This window comes from Myotis nattereri, assembly GCF_964212035.1.
Source record: "Myotis nattereri genome assembly, chromosome: 7".
NCBI lineage: Eukaryota > Metazoa > Chordata > Mammalia > Chiroptera > Vespertilionidae > Myotis > Myotis nattereri.
This window is the reverse complement of record NC_138082.1, coordinates 44352835-44371857: the sequence shown is the minus strand read 5'-3', so window position 1 is coordinate 44371857 and position 19023 is coordinate 44352835. Positions and strand designations below refer to the sequence as shown.

Genomic DNA, 19023 nt, shown 5'->3' with positions numbered 1-19023 from the left:
TGGTAACAAGTCAAACGTAGAAAGAAAACCATTAACACTTGCCAACGTTTTTTAAGTAGTGAATCTCAGCGAGTATTTTTTTTCCCCTGGAACATTTTCGTTATACTTTAAGATCTCGTCTCACTTATTAGATTAAGTTAACACTCCTTTTCTCTTTGGCATCCTTGATACCTTGCTGTCATCATGGGGAGGAAAATGCTGTTTTTTGTGTGTGTTTTGCCAACTAAGAGACATCTATCTCTGCCTGTTACCTTTAGATCTAATTGCCAAGAAAGGTTAAGTTAAAGAGATGGAAATGCTGTCCACGACAGCCTTTTTCTAGAAATCTGACTCACACAAGAATCCAGTTACTGCGATTATTACATTTTGTGTGACAACATTGTGCCAGGGATGGGGTTGTAAGTCCAGCACTGAAACTACATTTGTGTGTGACAACTAAAAAGAATTTGTAGTCCGTTCACGAGTTTGAGTCCCAGTTCTAAAGCACTGATACTTCTGACCTATTCTCATAGGATAAGAGAAGTTGTATGGTTCCTTGGCGCTTAACTTGTACAAAAGATAGACTTCCAGGGAAGTGACCTAAAAATCACAAGCATGCACAACAAGACTTGATATGAATCCAATGGGGTTGATCTCTCCCAAAACACGTTTTAGTCTCATATTTAAGTACAAGAATCACTTTAAAAGCTAAGTAGTGTAAACACTGTACTATTTTACACTTCAGTTTTAAAGGAAATAAGCTGATTTGGGGGGGAGGGAATAAAAAAAGAGACGGGGGCTGAAGAGGAGGACAAGTAGAGTCGGAGAGGAGGGCAGTCACAGCATTGTCTCAGCCCATAGAGATGTTGGATAGAAGAGAGCTCTCCCTAGAAGAGGTTTTTTTTTCCAGGAATGGGGACATATGTTATGGGTCTAAGCATACCACCCCCATACCCCTTTCACAAAGTCTTAGTCCAGCCACCTACAGAGAGGAAAGTATTTGGCCACAAAAATTCAATTTATTTCTTCATTGATACCACTTGATAGATGAAATCATTTTGAAACTTTTTGGTCCATAGACCATTCTGACAAAATGCAAAAACTTTTCGTCCAATCTTTCTGAAAAGAAAAAATAACTTACCAGAGAGAACAATTCTGCTGTTAATGCAATGGTTTTAAAAGGTACATGTGCCGAAAGCATCACAATCAAACTCAGAGGACCCTCTCAGATCACACTTAAGAGGGTGAATGCCGTGGAATATTAAGAAGGATGGAAGTGGTCTCTGAAAAAACAAAACAAAACAGCTTTTCTTAACTATTCCAGTACTCAGTCAAACCTTGAAATACAGTTTATGTTAATTAAAAGCTACCTGTTTTCTCAGCAGAGGTTACCCTCTCAATAATACCTACTGCTACATTACATAGGAATCCAGAATTGCAGTTCCTTAGCAGAAAAGTACTGTGCTGGAAACTATACTTTTTCCTTCCCAAAGATGATTTTAGGAAGCTCTGTGCTGGCCACTGTTAAATCACAGTAGGAGATCTGGGTGTCACTTTCTTTTCCCTCATCCTCAATTTCCTCACTTGGAGAGTATTACGCTAACTGAAATAAGCCAGTAAGAGAAAGACAAGTATCATATGTGGAATCTAATGAACAAAATGAACTGATGAACAAAATAGATCCAGAGAGCCTGGCCGGTGTGGCTCAGTAATTGAGCGTAGACCTCTGAACCTGGAGGTCACGATTGGATTCCCGGGTTGCTGGCCACAAATCAATGATTCTCTCTCATCATTGATGTTTCTATCTCTCTCCCTCTCCCTTCCTCTCTGAAATCAATGAAAATATTTTTTTAAATAGGTCCAGAGACATAGAAGCATAGAAAAGACTGCGGAATCTCAGAGGAAAGGCAGGGGAGGGCGGGTGGGGAGAGATCAACCATATGCATAACCCATGTAGGCCATGGTGTAGGCCATGGTGAAGGTCTGGGGCCTGGGGCAGGGTGGGCTAGGAGGGGTGAATGGGGGGAGGGGAAGGGGACATATGTAATACTTTCAACAATAAAGACAATTTTTTAAAATCCTGTATGTGTTTTTGTATATTTTCTTAAATCCTTTGGAAACGAATGAATATCGAAGGGCCTTGAAGACTTCTATAGACCTGCATGAACTCTTTCACCCATTTTCAACCTCCTTTTTCTCTACACAGAGAAGAGACCACTAAGTAATGCTTGGTTCACATTTACAAGAGACTAGCCATTCTGTATTAAAAACAGCCAAAGCGACGGAGGTGGCAGCCATCTCCTACTGGGCACCATGGCTGCCCTCAGACCCCTCATGAAACCCAAGACTTTCAAAAAGAGGACCAAGAAGTTCATCCGGCACCAGTCAAACCCATATGTCAAAATTAAGCGGAACTGGCGGAAACCCAGAGGCATTGACAATAGGGTGCGTAGAAGATTGAAGGGCCAGATCTTGATGCCCAACATTGGTTATGGGAGCAACAAAAAACAAAGCACTTGCTGCCAGTGGCTTCCGGAAGTTTCTGGTTCATAATGTCAAAGTACTTGACGTGCTGCTGATGTGCAACAAGTCTTACTGTGCTGAGATTGCTCACAACGTCTCCTCAACCCCAAAGCCATTGTGGAAATTGCAGCCCAGCTGGCCATCAGAGTCACCTATTCCAATGCCAGGCTGCGCAGCAAAGAAATGATTAGACAGAAGGTGTGAATGTTGTATTTGTGTTACTAAAATCATAAATTCTGCCATCTGACATTTCGTCAAATACATAAATACATACATACATACATACATAAATACAGCCAAAGCCCTGGTTAACTGCACCACCCCTAAAGGACTACTTTTTTTTTTTTTGCCTCCTGAGCGTCTATTACGTGGACCACATGAAATTGCCAATATTCAACCATTTTTTATCTAAAAAAGGTAGCTGTTTTGTATAGTTTTACCTAAATCAATGTGTGTTTTTTTTTAACTTAACTTTTGTTTCTGTGATTGTGACCCTTCTTTTTGACCTGCCCCCCGGGTCTCTAAGCTGTTAACACTGGATTTCAGGAATCTTCAAGTTTGTTCTGATTACATAATCACTACCATATTTCAGAAGCATTCTAGCTGACATGATTAGGTGTACTTAACCCCCTTTATATTTTGTATCTTTCCTACTTTCTCAAAAATATACCTTAAAAACCATATCTCTTGTCTTATTTTTTTCTTTTAAATACATTTTTATTGATTTCAGAGAGCAAGGGAGAGGGAGAGAGATAGAAACATCAATAATGAGAGAGAGAGTCATTGATTGGCTGCCTCCTTGCATGCCCCCCCCATCCCCCCCACGGGGGACTGAGCCCTGACTTTCTGGTTCTTAGGTCGATGTTCAACCACTGAGCCACATCAGCCGGGCTTGTCTTATTTTTTTTTTAATCTACCAAAAGGAAGAGGTAAAATTTTGAGCTTTTACTGCATGCCACCTCTTTCACATATTTACTCTGTTCAGCCCTAGGAGTTAAGTATCATAGGTTTATCACTTTATAGGTGAGGAGCCTGAGGCTCAGTAAGATTATGGAACTTGCTGAGTTTCATTTTCAAATAAGTGGCAGATTCAAACCCAAATGTATCAGTCTTACCAGTCAACATACCAACTCTAAAATGATCCACTTAAAAAATTCACCTATCCACCATGTAAAAAAATTAAAAATATAAAAAATATAGTAGATAAAATAGGTATATATTTATAAGGAAGGTCATTTTTAAAGCAAGTCTTTAGAATGTGAGCTTCTTGTGTTAGGGATATTTTGAATGCTCTAACCAATACCAAACACATTGAGGATGTTTAATATTAAGCAGAAAGATTGTCAGCACATTTATTTTGTGGGAAAGTAAAGGATGAGTAGAAAATTACAATTAACCAATAAATACTGTATGATAAAATTCATTTGACATTATAATAGTTACCTCTTTCAAGATGTTATTTCCCAAATGAGTTAGACCCTCATTTTCACTCAAGCTCCACACCAACAATATCATCATGGTACAAAAAGGACTGATGTTTTTATAATTCAAGAAATCCTCTTCTCTTCATCCAGGCTATTGACATCCCTGGGTATTCTAAATTTCCTAGTTATCCATAACACTTCCGAAGTCATCTTCATGTCAGTCCAGGAAGTTTAGTCCACTGACAGATTTCTGAGTTGGTGCAACTTTCTAAGAAAAGATGGTTTACATATTTCTATGTTAATAATCTATCTTAAGAGGATATAGAATTCTAGAAAGTGTCTTACTGATTACCTTTCTTAGAATAATATAGAATTCTAGAAATTATTTTGTAAATTAGCAAATGTATCAAGGAACTTTACTTAATAATACTAATAAATGATCTAAGGCTATTAATAAACAGCCTTAGATGCCACTGAGGTGTCTTGTCCTTAAATGATGAGCAAGAGCCTGGCTGGCATGGCCAAGTGGTTGAGCATTGACTTATGAACCAGGTCACGGTTCGATTCCCATGGTTCATGCCCGGCTGTGGGCTCCATCCTCCGACATTTCTGTCTCTCTCTCCCACTCCCTTCCTCTCTGAAATCAATAAAAATATATATTTTAAATGATGAGCAGCAACCTTCACTATGAAGTGTATTCATACTTCATGATTCAATCTCTCTTTTAATAAATTTTTTTTCTATCCTTTAATCCTATAAATTAGACATATCCATTAACTAGTCCCAAAAAGAACCAAGGCTTACAGAATGTAAGAGGAAGTGGGGTTGGGGGAGATAAGGAATGAGGTGGCAGGGAGAAAGTTGAATTGAAAACTCTTTTTACCTGCCTTGAAGGAACAGAATTTTTCCATTTACCTCTACAATGGCTGAAATGCTGCACCATCTCATCACTCCATTTCAACCCAAGAAGTGGAGTAAAAAATAAATGCCCCTGGCCGGGTAGCTCAGTTGGTTAGAGCATCCTTCTCTTGCTCCCCTCCACTCCTTCAGTCAATCAGTTGCCTGAGCATGTTTATCTGACTACCTCTGCCATGGACTCATTTATTAATTTATTCTTTTTGTTTGTTTAGAATAATGATTATGCACTATTTCAGGCAAATAGAGTAGTAATAGAGAACAATATCATAACAATAATATACTTGATCTAGTTTAAGGAAACCTTGCAAATACAAATGGATACCCATTCAAATAGCAGTCTCCTCTCCATACCAAGGGCAATTACCATTTAAAATTTAGCATTTATCATTCCCATGCAATATTTTATAGTTTTATTTCACATGCACATATCCACATATAGTATAGAATATAAGTTTGTGTGTTTTAAAACTTTATATAAATGGTATTATACTGTTTATCCTGCTATAATAGCTTTTTTCACTCATTATTTTTGAGATTTATCTATGATGAATCATCTCTCTTTTCACTTACTTTAGAAGTTATTTAATGAATATAACAATTTATAAATCATTGTGGATTACACCATAACACTAGATATTATTATACTATATATTATACATATATATCTATTATGTGTATATAATCGCATTATTTATTTTTTAAAAATTATATTTATTGATTGATTTTAGAGCGAGAAGAGGGGGAGTGAGAGAGAGGAGAAACATTGATGTTTTATTCCACTTACTTATGCATTCATTGGTTGATTCCTATATGTGCCCTAACCTGGAATCAAACCAGAAACCTTTATGTGTCAGGACTAGACTCCTGGTTCCTAGCACAAAGCTGCCTAAGTGATAGGAGCACCAAGTGAGTTTTTGTTCAAATGCTTAGTCTTTGACCCAGAATCTTGACACAGAGCTCCTAAATCCCTTGGAATTTCCTGGATGATAGGAGCATCTTTTTTCCTAATGAGGCAACTTTGGGTGGGCTCCTGGTTGGGGCTGGTCATTAGAAGGCCAAGACATGATTAGAAACTTGGAACTTTCAGTCCCTGTCCTCCCCTCCGCGCCCCCCCCCCCAAACCCCCCACCACTCCCATCCGCCAGAGAGAGTTAATCAGTCATGCTTACATGATAGTGTCTCCATAAAATTCCCCAAAGTACATAGTTTGGAAAGCTTCCAGTTTACTGAACACATGAAAGTGCTAGGAAGGTGGCATGCTGGAGAGGGTGCTCTGCACTCCTTCCCCATACCTCGCCCCATGTACCTCTTCATCTGGCTGTTCATTTATCTCAGGGATGGGGAGCCTTTTTGTGCCAAGGGCCATTTGGCTGTTAATAACATAATTCGAGGGCCATACAAAATTATCAGTTTAAAAATTAGCCTGCTATATTTGGTCAAACATTTAATTAACTCACCCCTAATGGCTTGGCCAAGCCAGACCAAATGATTTCCCAGGCCTTACACAGTCCGCCGGCCTGACGTTCCCCATCCCTGATCTATATCTTTTATGGTATATTGCTAAGTGTGTTTCCCTGAGTTCTGTGAGCCATTCTAGCAAATTATCCAACCCAAGGAGGGAATGTGGGAACCCCAACTTATAGCTGGTCGGTCAAAAGTACTGGTGACAACCTAGGACTTGCGATTGGTGTCTGAAGTGGAGACGGACTCCTGGGACTGAGCCCTTCGCCTGTGAGAGCTGACACTAATTCCAGGTAGACAGTGTCAGAACTGGGTTGAATGGCAGGACACCCAGTTGGCGTCAGAGAATTGTTTAATGTAATAAACACACACAGTTGTTGACCAGAAGATAAGTGATTTGATTATTTGAGTGTGCAAGTACAGAGAGAAACCGAGTTTTTCCTGGGCAGAGCCCTTACCATCTTCACAGGCCTCTGTCCATTTCTCTTCAAACAGGAGCAAGTCTCTCCATCTTCAAAAACCCTCCAAATTTTTCTTTATAGTCTTCTTTATTTCTTTCCTTTCCTTGTCTAAGGTCTCAATAACTTGCTGCCTACTGCCTTCCTAATTTAAGGCTACACACAGTTTCTGTCTTACCAAGCTACTCAAAATTGTTATCTTGATGGCCTCCAATGATTTCTTTATTGCCAAATCCATGGATCCCTCACCCTGATTTTTATTCCCTTTCAGCTTTTCTCAGCATTTGACACTCTATACATTTCCTCTTTAAAACTCTGCCTTCCCTTGAAAGGTCATCTGCTCTCTGGGTTTTTTCTAAAATGAGTATTTCTCTGTATCTTAGCAATGCTGTCCAATGAAACAATCTGTAATGATAGAAATGCTTTATTTGCACTGTCATTACAGTAGCCACTAACCCAGTGTGACTCTTGAGCACTTGGAATGTGGCTAGTGTGACCAAGGAACTGAATTTTCAATTATTTAATTTTAAATAATCTATAATAATAAAAGCGTAATGTGCTAATTAGACTGGACAGCCTAACAACCTTCCAGACATCATTCCGGACGTCCTTCCAAATGAAGCCAGGGCGGCAGGGACCGAGGCAGAGGTGGTTAGGGGCGATCAGGCAGGCAGGCCAGCGGTTAGGCGCCAGTGGTCCGGATTGCAAGAGGGATGTCTTAAATTGCGAGAGGGTGCAGGCCTGGCTGAGGGGCCCTCCCCCCGCCCCACACGAATCTCATGCACTCGGCCTCTAGTTTAAATATAAATGGCCACAAGTAGCCAGTGGACAGTGCAGCTTTAAGGTTTCTTTTGCTCCTTCCAGCCCCTAAATATGAACATTACTCCAGATTCAGTTTTTGATTCCCTGAGCTTTTCTTTACAAGTTCATCCCCTGGAAGCTCAACCATTCCCGCAACTCCAGCCCTGCCTCTAAAATCAGTCCCAAATCTTATCTTTAGTTGTCACCCCAGTTCCAGTTCCATATCCTCAAGCACTGTGAATTCCTCTTGAATGTCTCACTTTTACTTCAAACCCAGAATGTTCAAAGTTAAACACATAACGTCTCCTACAGACCAGCTCCCTGCTCCCTTAGGACATTCTTGTCTCTGACAACAATGTCCTCATTGTTTTCTCAGAGGCCCAGAGGTGAAGTTACCTTTCACACATTTCTCTCCTTCTTCTCCCATTGGCAGCCAGTTACCAGGTGCTAACAGGTTTTCCTGCAGAATCTCTCTCAGCTACCCGTTTCATTGAAACCGCGAAATGTATTGAACTCCATTCAGCAAGATACTGCATGGCCCCTACCCACTAGAAGCAGATAAGCCAATTAAGAAACAAACTAGAAACATAAACAAAATCAGATATTATAGAAGATAAAGTCTAAAGTACTCTAGATCCGTTAAAAGGTGCTCCCGGAATTCAGAAACCACTGAGGATCAGTCAGCTCCAGAAAGAGATCAAAGCACGCTAGCCCTGGCTGGACTTCTGCAGCGCTAGGGTACTCCAGACTTCCCTGCTCCTTTCCATTCTGCATCTGCCACCAAATGAATCTTCCCCTATTGTCCAAAAAACGTTAGTGATGCCCATGATTTACTATATGCAAGGGTCTCTCTCTCTCTCTCTCTCTCTCTCTCTCTCTCTCTCTCTCTCTCTCTGTCAACTCCTCGCTGCCCTATATTTAATCATTCTTACCTCTGAGCAGTTAACTCACCCTGCCGCCAGCATTGTCCTTCCCTACCCCTCACCCCCCACCCCCACCCCAGTGCTCATGCAAATTCTAACAAGCCTTTAAGCTTCAATTCAAGTCTTAACCTTTTTCTATAAAGCCATTGCTTCCAGCAATTAATAACTCCTTTGCCTTTAGCTTTCAGTTACCCTTATAATTCATGACAGCATTGTCACCACTGTTTTAACCATTAGCATTTTGAGCACAAGTGCCCCTCACCCTTCTGGCGTTCATAGACAGCGATTCTCAAGGAAGGAGAGCAGTATGGTTTGCAAACAAAACAGCTCTTCATTTGTCCAACTAGGCCTTTTTTTTTTTTTTTTAAAGCCATCACATTAACTTAGTTGACTTTCAAGTATTAAAGGAGAATGTTAGATTCCTATGCTTTATCAAGGGAGACATATTGTTTAACAAGAGTTCTATTTGAGCAAATAGAATATAATCAACAAATATCTATTGAATTAACTCATTGATTTCATTAAGCCACGAATTTGGATTCTGTTAGGATTGAAGTTTCAGACTTCTTATTTTAATGGAGAAACTGCTGATAATGTGACCTGTTAATTATAAAAGGGCCAGAAATCTAGTATTCATCAGCTGAACAAATTATCAAAACCTTATAAAGAAATATTTAAATATTTTTATTATAAGCCATTTGATATATAAAGTATGTGTAATATGTATATAAGTATAAAGCTTAATAAGATATAAATTGGGTGATCCTATCACCTAATTTAAAATATTCCTGGTATTGATAACTACCCATAATTTAAGGGTTCTATCATCCTTGACAGTGTGTTATTATTTTTCTCTAATTATATATATTCCAGTGAGTTATTTTCTTAGTCTAGTATATTAAAAAATAGACTTAATTTTTAAATTTAAAATTATTACTTAAGTTAGTACTTAAATGCTATGGTAATATTCCTTTCTTAGAGCATTTGAATTATTTTAATTTATTTCTAGTATGCTTATTTACTCACCTCTTGAGTTTTTACTCTATTTTGAACATTCTGATTTCATATTATGGTAAGGTAATCTTTCTACTTCTTATTTCCTCCACGCTGAATTGAATAAACCACTTATCTGCTTATGCTCCTAGTCTACTCTAGTCATTTCATTCCTTCTTTGTATTGACTGTCCCTCAGTCTGGTTTTGCAGAGTAGCTTACTGAATGTTCCTTCTTCTAAGTCACTGACATATAAAATTGGTCCTAATATTGATCCCTGGAGCTTTGTAATCCATTCCATCCCAAACTATGCCACTCTTTGATATCAAAGTCAATGTTTAATTTACTTAAGGGGTTCATCCCTATACCATACTTCTCTAACTTCTAGATTAGTTGTTTATGGTATTCTCTTCATGGTGCTTTATCCCAGTATTTGGTTCATGGCTTCCCTCAGCTAATATTTGTCATTAGGCCTGAGGCTATTTCACATCACTGAGGCAGATAAGATGTGAGTCCATGATGGCTCTTTAAATTAAATCATAACTTTCTGGCATTTCCAATAATTGATTTTCTATAAAATTACAATATTCTATCATCCATTGAAATTAAACTTAATAATTCTATATTTTGTACTCAGGTGAAAAGGGATATTTAAGGAATGGGCAATAATTTAATATGGATTTTATTTATTACTAGTAGCCCGGTGCACAAAAATTTGTGCACTCGGGGGTGGAGGGGTGAAGGTGGGGCCAGACCCCTCAGCCCGACCTGCACCCTCTGTCATGTTCCGAGACCCCAGCCACTCCTGGCGTAGGCACAGGCCTACAGGCTTGGGGTGGCCTGGCTCCCAAGGCCCCATTTTATCAAGAGAACAAAGTCGGTGTTACAGCCCTCACCGAACCCAGTACAGTGCATCTGTGCATACAACTGCCTCGTTCATGTGCCTGCTTTGCCCTACTGAATTACTAACATCTTGAGGACATAGCTCTGTCTTACCCTGCTTCAACCTCAGTGCCTGGCCTGGTGCCAGGGACCTGAGAGGGTTTGCTGAGTGAGTGAGTGAATGAGTGAATGAATGAGCGAGTAAGTAAATGAGCAAGCAGCTATGGGGCGGGAGCTTCTGCCACGTTGCCAACGCGGCAGAAGTTCCCGCCCCCACTCCTGGCTGCCTGATGCCCACCCCGGGAAGTTCCCACCCTGCTCCCAGCGGCCCCACGCACCTCTCCCGGCTGCATAGTTCATGCAGGGCAAAATCGGTCCGGGTTCTCTGCCTTTGCCCTGCCACCCGGCTCTTGCCTGCCACCTGGGTTTCTGGTCACCGTCAGCGGCAGGCGGCTTCTTCCATCCTTTCCCTTTCGCCTCCCATCATTGTGCCTACGTATGCAAATTAACCACCATCTTTGTTGGCGGTTAATTTGCATATCACCCTGATTAGCCAATGGGAAGCGTAGCAGAGGTATGGTTAATTACCCTTTTGTCTTTTATTACACAGGATAACTGATATAGACATAGTCAAAGATAAAGTCAACTTGGTCTTTACTGATGAATTCAAAATCTACTAAGAATAAAAAAGAAAATATTTGAATTACAACAGTCAAAATAAATTATAGCTTACTTTTTATTTTTTTATAAATATTTTATATATATATTTTTAATTGACTTCAGAGAGAAAAGGAGAGGGAGAGATAGAAACATCAATGATGAGAGAGAATCATTGATTGGCTGTCTCCTGTATGCCCCACATTGGGGATTGAGCCCTTAATCTAGGCATGGGCCCTGACCAGGAATCAAACCATGACCTCTTGGTTCATAGGTCGATGCTCAACCACTGAGCCACACCAGCTGGGCTGATAGCTTACTTTTTAAATGGGAGAAAAAACTAAAGAGAGAATCTTCATTTTTAAAATATCGTACAATACTGAGAGTGAAAGACTGAGAATAGCATACGAACTGTACATAGTAGGGTTGAACAGAGTTTATTCATGGAAGCTTTTGAGGAGATCAGAGTATACAAGTAGGGCTTAGAAAAGAATCTTTTGAAAGTAGATAAAATCCACGGATAAAGCAGTGGAATGGAGAGAAGTATACACTTTATAAGACATATTTAATGTATGTTAAAAGTGAATGCATAGAAAGGACAAATTAATAAGCCCACAGGGTTCCCCACAAACACAGATCTCTGAAAACATAACAGCAAGACAATAGAAGGAAGGGCAGTGCATATTTGGACGTATTTGCTTTGTCCACTTGAAAGCAGGAACCAGCGGAAAACTGACCACATAGTAGGACTTCAATACATTCATTGACTAGATGGATATTTAACTTCTTTAGTCTATTACCCACTATTAGTCAGCTGTCCCTAATTTATTGTGTTTTGTTTTCAATTTATTTTGTTATTTTTTAACAAACTTTTTATTTGTAAATACTTTTAGACTTACAAAAAAGGTTATAAAGATAACAGAGTTTCCATATACCTCTAACCCAGTTCTTCCTAACGTGGGTTAACCAATCATCCCAGTTTTCCAGGGAGTGTCCTGGTTTTAGCACCAAAGTCCCACATGCCAAAAAACCCTTCTCCCAGGCAAACTAGGATGATTAGTCACCCTATGACGTTAACATCCTACATTACCATGGTACATTAATCAAAACCAAGAACCCAACCAACATTGGCGTGTTACTATCAACTAAACTCCAGACCTTATATGGATTTCATCACTTTTTTCACTAAAGTCCTTCTGTTCCAGGATCTAAGTCAGGATACCCCATTGGGAGTCGATGGGTCTGTGTTCTCTGGCTTGTGATAATTTCTCAGTCTTTTCTTGCTTCTAATGACCATGACTCTCATAAGGAGTCATTATAAAGTACTAGAGGCCCGATGCACGAAATTCGTGCAAAGGGCTCGGCCCTCGCAGCCCTGGCGTTGTCCGGACGATCATTCGGAAGGTTGTCTGGATGGTCATTCTGCTGTTTGTCCTAATTAGATGTTAGCTCTTTATTATATAGGATTTTGTAAACTGTTCCTCAATTTGTGTTTGATGCCTTTCTCAAGTTTAGACTGGTGTTATGGGCTTTGGGGCCCTGAGTTATTTTTGCACCCTGCAAATGTCCGTACTTATTTTCATGTTTACATTAGCCATTTAAATTCCTCAGAATATCATTTTAATCTTTAAAGGAGGTTAAATCACTTGTCCAAGAGTCACAGTAAATTTTTTCGCATTAGAGTCCACAAAGGGCAAAATCAAGTTGCTTCCTATTCAAAAACTTCTTATTTTAAACATTGAAAATGATAGAGCTCATTGCCCAAGTTACCGCTGCAGCCATAAAGCTTCTCCACTGGTACCATCCTCTCAGGCTGAAAATATTCCACCATTCGGCTAAATAAATAAAATTACGAGGTTTATTTTTCTGGTTTTGAAAAGAAAATATTCTTTGTAGAAAATTTAGAAAATAGAGATAATAGTAAGGAAGACAATTAAATTACCTGTAATTCCTCCACTCTAGGAAAACCACTGGTTATAACTGTCTTACATTCTTTTAGTCTTTTTTCTATCCATCACATTTTCTTTTATAAAAATTGGTTTATATTGTTATATGCTAATTTTAACTAACTTTTTAAATTTGATATATCACAAATATCCTTTTATATAATTAAACACCCATGACATCATTTTTAATACCTGCCTAACATCTCATAGTATAGATGTATTATTTAATGTACTGGGTAGCTAAATATTTACACAGATCCATGATAATTTCCCAAGGTTAAATTTCTCTAAGTGAGCTTGCTTATCAAAGAGTATACACAATCTTAAGGCTTCTGATATGCACTGCCAATTTGTCTTCTGGTGGAATTTTACAAATTTCACTCACTAGCAATTTGTGGAAGTACCCATTTCTCCACATACTCACCCACTCATTTACTTTTTTTATTTGTCAATTTCATAATAAAAAAATACCACTTTTTTAAGTTGTATTTTTTATTACTAGTGAGGGTGAGCATTTTTGTATGACTAGTGCCACTTCTTATACTGTGCACTGCTTGTTTATTCCCTTTATCGAGTTTTCTGTTGAGGCATTCTTCATTTTCTTATCGATTTGAAAGTACGCATTGATATTCAGAGGTGTGGATCATTCCCACTGGTTTTTCTGCCTTTGGTAGCTGCTTTTGGTTTTCTGTTTGGTTTTGATTTCGTTTGAATATTGAGCTCAGTCCTGAACCCTGACTGTGCCTATTGGTGGCAGCTCCCAGTTGAGTCCAGGAGCCCTGCAGCCCAGCAGTTCCAGCACAAGCTGACAGTTTCCCTGCCTACTGAGCAGTGCCCTGAGTCCTCAGTCCTAAGCTTTAGGCGGGAAAACAGAAAGGAACGCAAATCCAAAAGCACACTGCACTGGAAGCTGCCAGATCCAGGCTGCCACCCAGCCTACAAGGAAACAAATTCCCAAGATAGTAAAACTCGTGGGGAGGGGGAAGGAGGGAGGGGGAGCCCATCTTTTAAGACAATTCAGCTCCCAAATCTCAGAATCAGCTGTTTTCAAATATGAGAGAAAAATACGTTGGCTCCGTAATTTGTTTCCCCCTAACCAACACTAAAGTTAGGTGCCTCTTCATGTGTAAAATGAACATTTGTGTTTCTTCTATGGGGAAATGTAAGAACCTATGTCCCCAGTATTTTTATTTGGTTAATTATATTTTTTCTCTGGATTGAGAGTACCCCCCCAAAAAACCAGTGGGGATCCCCAGCCCACTGTGAGCGCCCCTGCCTCCAAGTCCTTCCCTGGCTCCCTCTGAACAGAGAAGAGAGCGTGGTTCTGAAGTCAGACCCGGGGAGGCCAGGAGTTCTCTTCCTGTTTCCCCTTCTCCTCGCCTCCCTTTGAGGACGTCTAACATCATGACAATTTCAGTACAAGTGTCAGGACTGAACATTGCTAAAACCACAAACATTTAAAAGCCTTCTTCTTCCTCTTTTTTTATTTTAGCAAAAGTTTTACATTAAATTTAAGCCCAAAACAAACAAACAAACAAGAAAAGAAAAAGTAAACCTTAAGGCAAGCAGCGGGCCTGGTTCACAGATAGGAAACAGGCGCTTTGTGTCCTGAATCCAGGGGCTTCCCGCAGGCTCCCCCTCCGCACACATCCCCCAGAATCCTCCCTGCCACAACCTCATCACAAATATTTCCTTTCTGAAGGGCCTGACCCAATCCCCAGGCACAGAGGGTATTTGTGAGTAGCTGTTAGAAATAGAGTAATTGTTGGCAAGTACTGGGGTCTGTGAACTAGGTGTCTGTCCTCAAGTCTTCAGAGATGCGGATTGCTTTCTAGAAATATAAGGGTGCCTGTGGTTCTGCCTGATCTGCCCTTTTCTGTTGAGGAGGGGGGCTGGATGGAGACCAGAGCCCATATGGCCTTGATAAGGTGGGCGTGGGGACTGGGAGGGGGTGCTATTTGGTGCCGTAAGCAAGTACTTACTCTGCCCTGTGGGTAATCCAGTCTTGGTCCTGAGGGAGAAACCACACGGCTGTTAAATGGTATAAAAAATAGGAAAAGGGATGTGGTTCATCCGAGCCACTACTCCCAGAGCTGGTCCAGTTCTGAAGCTGCAGATCAGAAGAACTCAACTTTGCCCTAGCCGGTTTCGCTCAGTGGTTACAGCATCAGACTGGAGAACAAAGGGTCACGGGTTTGATTTCCGGTCAAGGGCACGTACCTAGGTTGCAGGTTCAATCCTCGGCCCCATTGGGGGAATATGTGGGAGGCAACAAATCAATGTCTCTTTCATATCAATGTTTCTCTCTCTCTCCACTCCCTCCCCCCTCCACTCTCTCTCTAAAAAAACAACCAACAACTCAACTTTCAGGCAACAATCCCCAGGTCACATCCCTGATTCTAAAAGGCGCCAACCTAGCACTTGCTCAATAAAGCTGTGTATAGAAATATTTTCTTGAACACTTGTAAACTGCCTGCTTTACAGAGTTTCCTTGTTGGTGACCTTATTTTGCCATCCAGCTTCAGTATTAATTCAGCATGGAAGGGGGGTGGTGAGATGTCCCAGCCTGAGCCGAAGCTGGGCTCAGAGCCAAGATTCAGATTCGTCTGGGCATGCCTGATGGGCTTGCCAGGAGTCTCTCAGCATGAGGGATTCGGGAGGCACATAGGAAATAACATCCTAAGGCAGTGAGTGTCAGGGGATGCATCACAGATACCAGAATCACCAGGGAAACGTAGAAAATATGTACACTATGTACAAATGTATCCCCCATTCTGTGTGCGTGTGCGTGTGTGTGTGTGTGTGTGTGTGTGAGTGTGGGGCACACGAACAAGGAGCACTACTTTGGCACCAATATTGGCCCTCAAAGTGATGCAGATCAGCCTGCTCTGGGGACACAGGGGACTCCAGACAGAGCACAGAGGGTGGCTTCTGTCCATGAGAGTCTCCAAGGCTCTGGCAGTGGGGCCCTGCTATGTATGTTCTGAACACCAATGGCTTCTGCATTTCAGAAGCTGTTTGCATCAGGAATTCTTAAACTAGGTACCATTTCCCCTGGCTGGTTTGGCTCAGTGGATAGAGCATCGGTCTGTGAGCTGAAGGGTCCCAGGTTCGATTCTGGTCAAGGGCACATGCCCAGGTTGTGGGCTCAATCCCCAGTGGGGGGCGGGCGGGAGGCAGCCGATCAGTGATTCTCTCTCATTATTGATGTTTCTATTTCTCTTTCCCTCTCCCTTCCTCTCTGAAATCAACAAAAAATATATTTAAAAAACAACAACTAGGTACCGTGAGTCCTGGGAGTCCAAGAATAGGCTACTCCTGAAAACTGCATGCAACTTACTTTGTGTGTATGTTTATTTTTCTGGAAATAGGTCCTATAAGTTTCTCAGATCCTGAAAAGAGGATGTGATCCTCAAAAGAACTGGCAACTGCCAAAAATAATATTGGGGTAAGCAGATTTTGTAAGATTCTGAGAAAGCCACTATGGTAGATATGGGGCAAAGCCAGAAAAATACTACTGCTTTTTCAGTTAATGTGACATATTTACCTCATGGCATCAGTGACCTGCTAAAACACTGGTTATGCGAGAATATGAAATCCCACCTGTGCTTCAAGCCCACCTCAAATGCTTCCACCTCCTCCTCAGCCAACAATGATTGCTCCCTTGCCTAAGCCTTGTGTGTCTCTCGTAACACAACACTTCATACCTTGCATTTTAGATATGTGTGCTAGTACACACAGTGTGTCTCTTCTACAAACTATGAGCTTGGAGAGTAGGAATCATGTCTTGCCCATGTTCTTCCTTACCGTGTCCAGCATAGCACATTTACTTATTATCACTGGGTGAAGGAATGACAAATCATAAATCCATCCTATCTGCCAGACCTGTTTAGCACTCTTCTAACAGCAACTAGCCCTATTTCTTTGCAAATTGTGTGTTTTAAATGTATTCCTTATAGTTTGTGTTGTTGTAGTCAATTGATTTACTTCTTTATACATCATCCAGTATTTACCTGTCGTATCAGTTTACTTGGTCATAAACCACTTAGAGGGCAAAGATCACATATAATCCAAACCCTGTAAACCTACATGCCTCTTGGGAGGAACATACGGCGCTAACCAATGTGTTCAGTGCCCGGACCAGCATACCCAGTAGGAACTCTTTCTTAAGAAGACACAGACTTGAATACACAGAGGTTGGTAGAAAAGAAAAAGAAAACTATTAAGAAACAACTATTAGAAGAGCAAAATCAACAGATTCTGGAACTGAATCCTGAAGAGGAGATAAACCAAAGAGAGAGCAGCCTGAGCCTGCCTGAAGGAGAGTGCAAACAAGAAACAGCCCGGCCGCCGAGAGGGTGGGGCCGGACGCCCGTGCAGAATGCTGGTGTTGGCTCCAGGCAGGTTTTGCAAGAGCTGTGAGGGTTTTTTCTAGCTCTAGTGCCCTATCTGGTTTGTTTCCTGTTTGTGTGAAGCTTTTCTCGTGTCCAAAAAAACCCTGACTGCACTATTATATGTAGAATGATGTTCATGGAATCATTTTACATAGTAAGTCTGTTCTTCAGAGTTAGAGCAGAGGCAAAGCCGAGTGTTTTTAGACAGATCTGAGCATATCCCTGGTTATCCCTGCACGGAGACCTGGCAGCTTTCTCCCCCTTTTCTTCTTTTCTTCTCAGTTTAATATTTACTTGCATATTCACTTACACACGAACGCACCCTTAGTTCTCCACAGAGTCTCTAGAGCAGTGGTTCTCAACCTTCTGGCCCTTTAAATACAGTTCCTCATGTTGTGACCCAACCATAACATTATTTTCGTTGCTACTTCATAACTGTCATGTTGCTACTGTTATGAATCGTCATGTAAATATCTGATATGCAGGATGGTCTTAGGCGACCCCTGTGAAAGGGTCGTTCGGCCGCCAAAGGGGCCGCGACCCACAGGTTGAGAACCACTGCTAGAGGTTTGCATTATCTTGCTGGCCATTTCAGCTTAATGACTGAATGATTACATTATGGTTATCCTGGGGATGGATGTTTATTAACAGATGATGTGCAGGGTCACAAATGTCAGACCAAACATTCCATGGGCAAGGGTCAAACTAGGGAACGTGCATAGTAGGAGGAAAGGCCAAGCCAGTGAGTGGCCACATGGCTAATAGTTTAGCTAGTGATTCTAAATGAGCCCCCACTACCCTGAGACTGGCCCTAGGACACAGGGGTAATGTGAGGGTGAATGCAGTTAGATAACTTAACCTCACAGTGCTCATTTAGCTTATCACATGTTTAAAGTATTCACTGATCATTCAACAGCATGTATTGAGTGCCAATATATAGGAACCCATTCCCAAACTGCCGGGAGCCAAACTGTCCCTTGCTGTTTCAAGGGACCTGGCACATATGGCATACTGTTCTTAATATGTTTGCTCACCTTCTTGGCACTATGTGTTTTAACCAAGGTCACCTCTCTGAGAAAGGTTGTTTCCCCAGGTAGGGATTTTCCCCTGAAGTTAGGGAGGGAATAAAACCCCTCAACTAAGTGCCAGGCAGGTAATTAATCACTTTAACTACGAACAATCATGCTTAAACTAGATAATCTTTACTCCCTGAAATGGAGATAAGAAACACCCTAACCTTTGGAATAGAGATTGATAGGATTGGAATCAACTGGTATAAATACAGATGTAACAAGACAACAGGACACAGAACCTACACACAGAACCTACACAGAACCTAGAGACAGAAGAACTTCTCTGGAGAGAACATGGCAAAAGATCCTGGACAGAAACTGGCCACAGAACCTAGAGACAGAACCTAGCGAGAGAACATGGCTGAAGAACCTAGAGATAGAACCTGGCTACAGAACCTGGATAGAACATGGCAAGAGAACGTGACTAGAACCTGGTGACTGAACCTGACAAAAGATCCTGGACAGGACCTGGCTACAGAACTTGGTTGGAGAACCTAGCCAGAACCTGGCTGAAGAACCTGGCTACAGAATCTGGTGACCGAACCTGGCTGGGGAACCTGGCTGGAGAACCTAGCAAGAGAACATGGACACA

The 19023-nt window shown here is 41.1% G+C and overlaps 1 long non-coding RNA gene and 1 pseudogene across 2 annotated transcripts in view; one reads left to right on the top strand and one right to left on the bottom strand.

Moving 5' to 3' along the window:
* Positions 1-981: 981 nt before the first annotated feature.
* LOC308522309 overlaps positions 982-19023 on the bottom strand; it is a 37099-nt gene continuing 19057 nt past the window's right edge. Inside the window, exons 3-4 of the long non-coding RNA XR_013996231.1 lie at positions 3946-4194; positions 982-1262 (exon numbers count right to left, since the gene is read on the bottom strand). This is a non-coding gene — a long non-coding RNA (uncharacterized lncRNA). The remainder of the gene's footprint in view (positions 1263-3945; positions 4195-19023) is intronic.
* Positions 2293-2706, top strand: LOC308522496 (large ribosomal subunit protein eL32-like; annotated as a pseudogene). Its single transcript has one exon. The product of its transcript is annotated as a large ribosomal subunit protein eL32-like (transcript).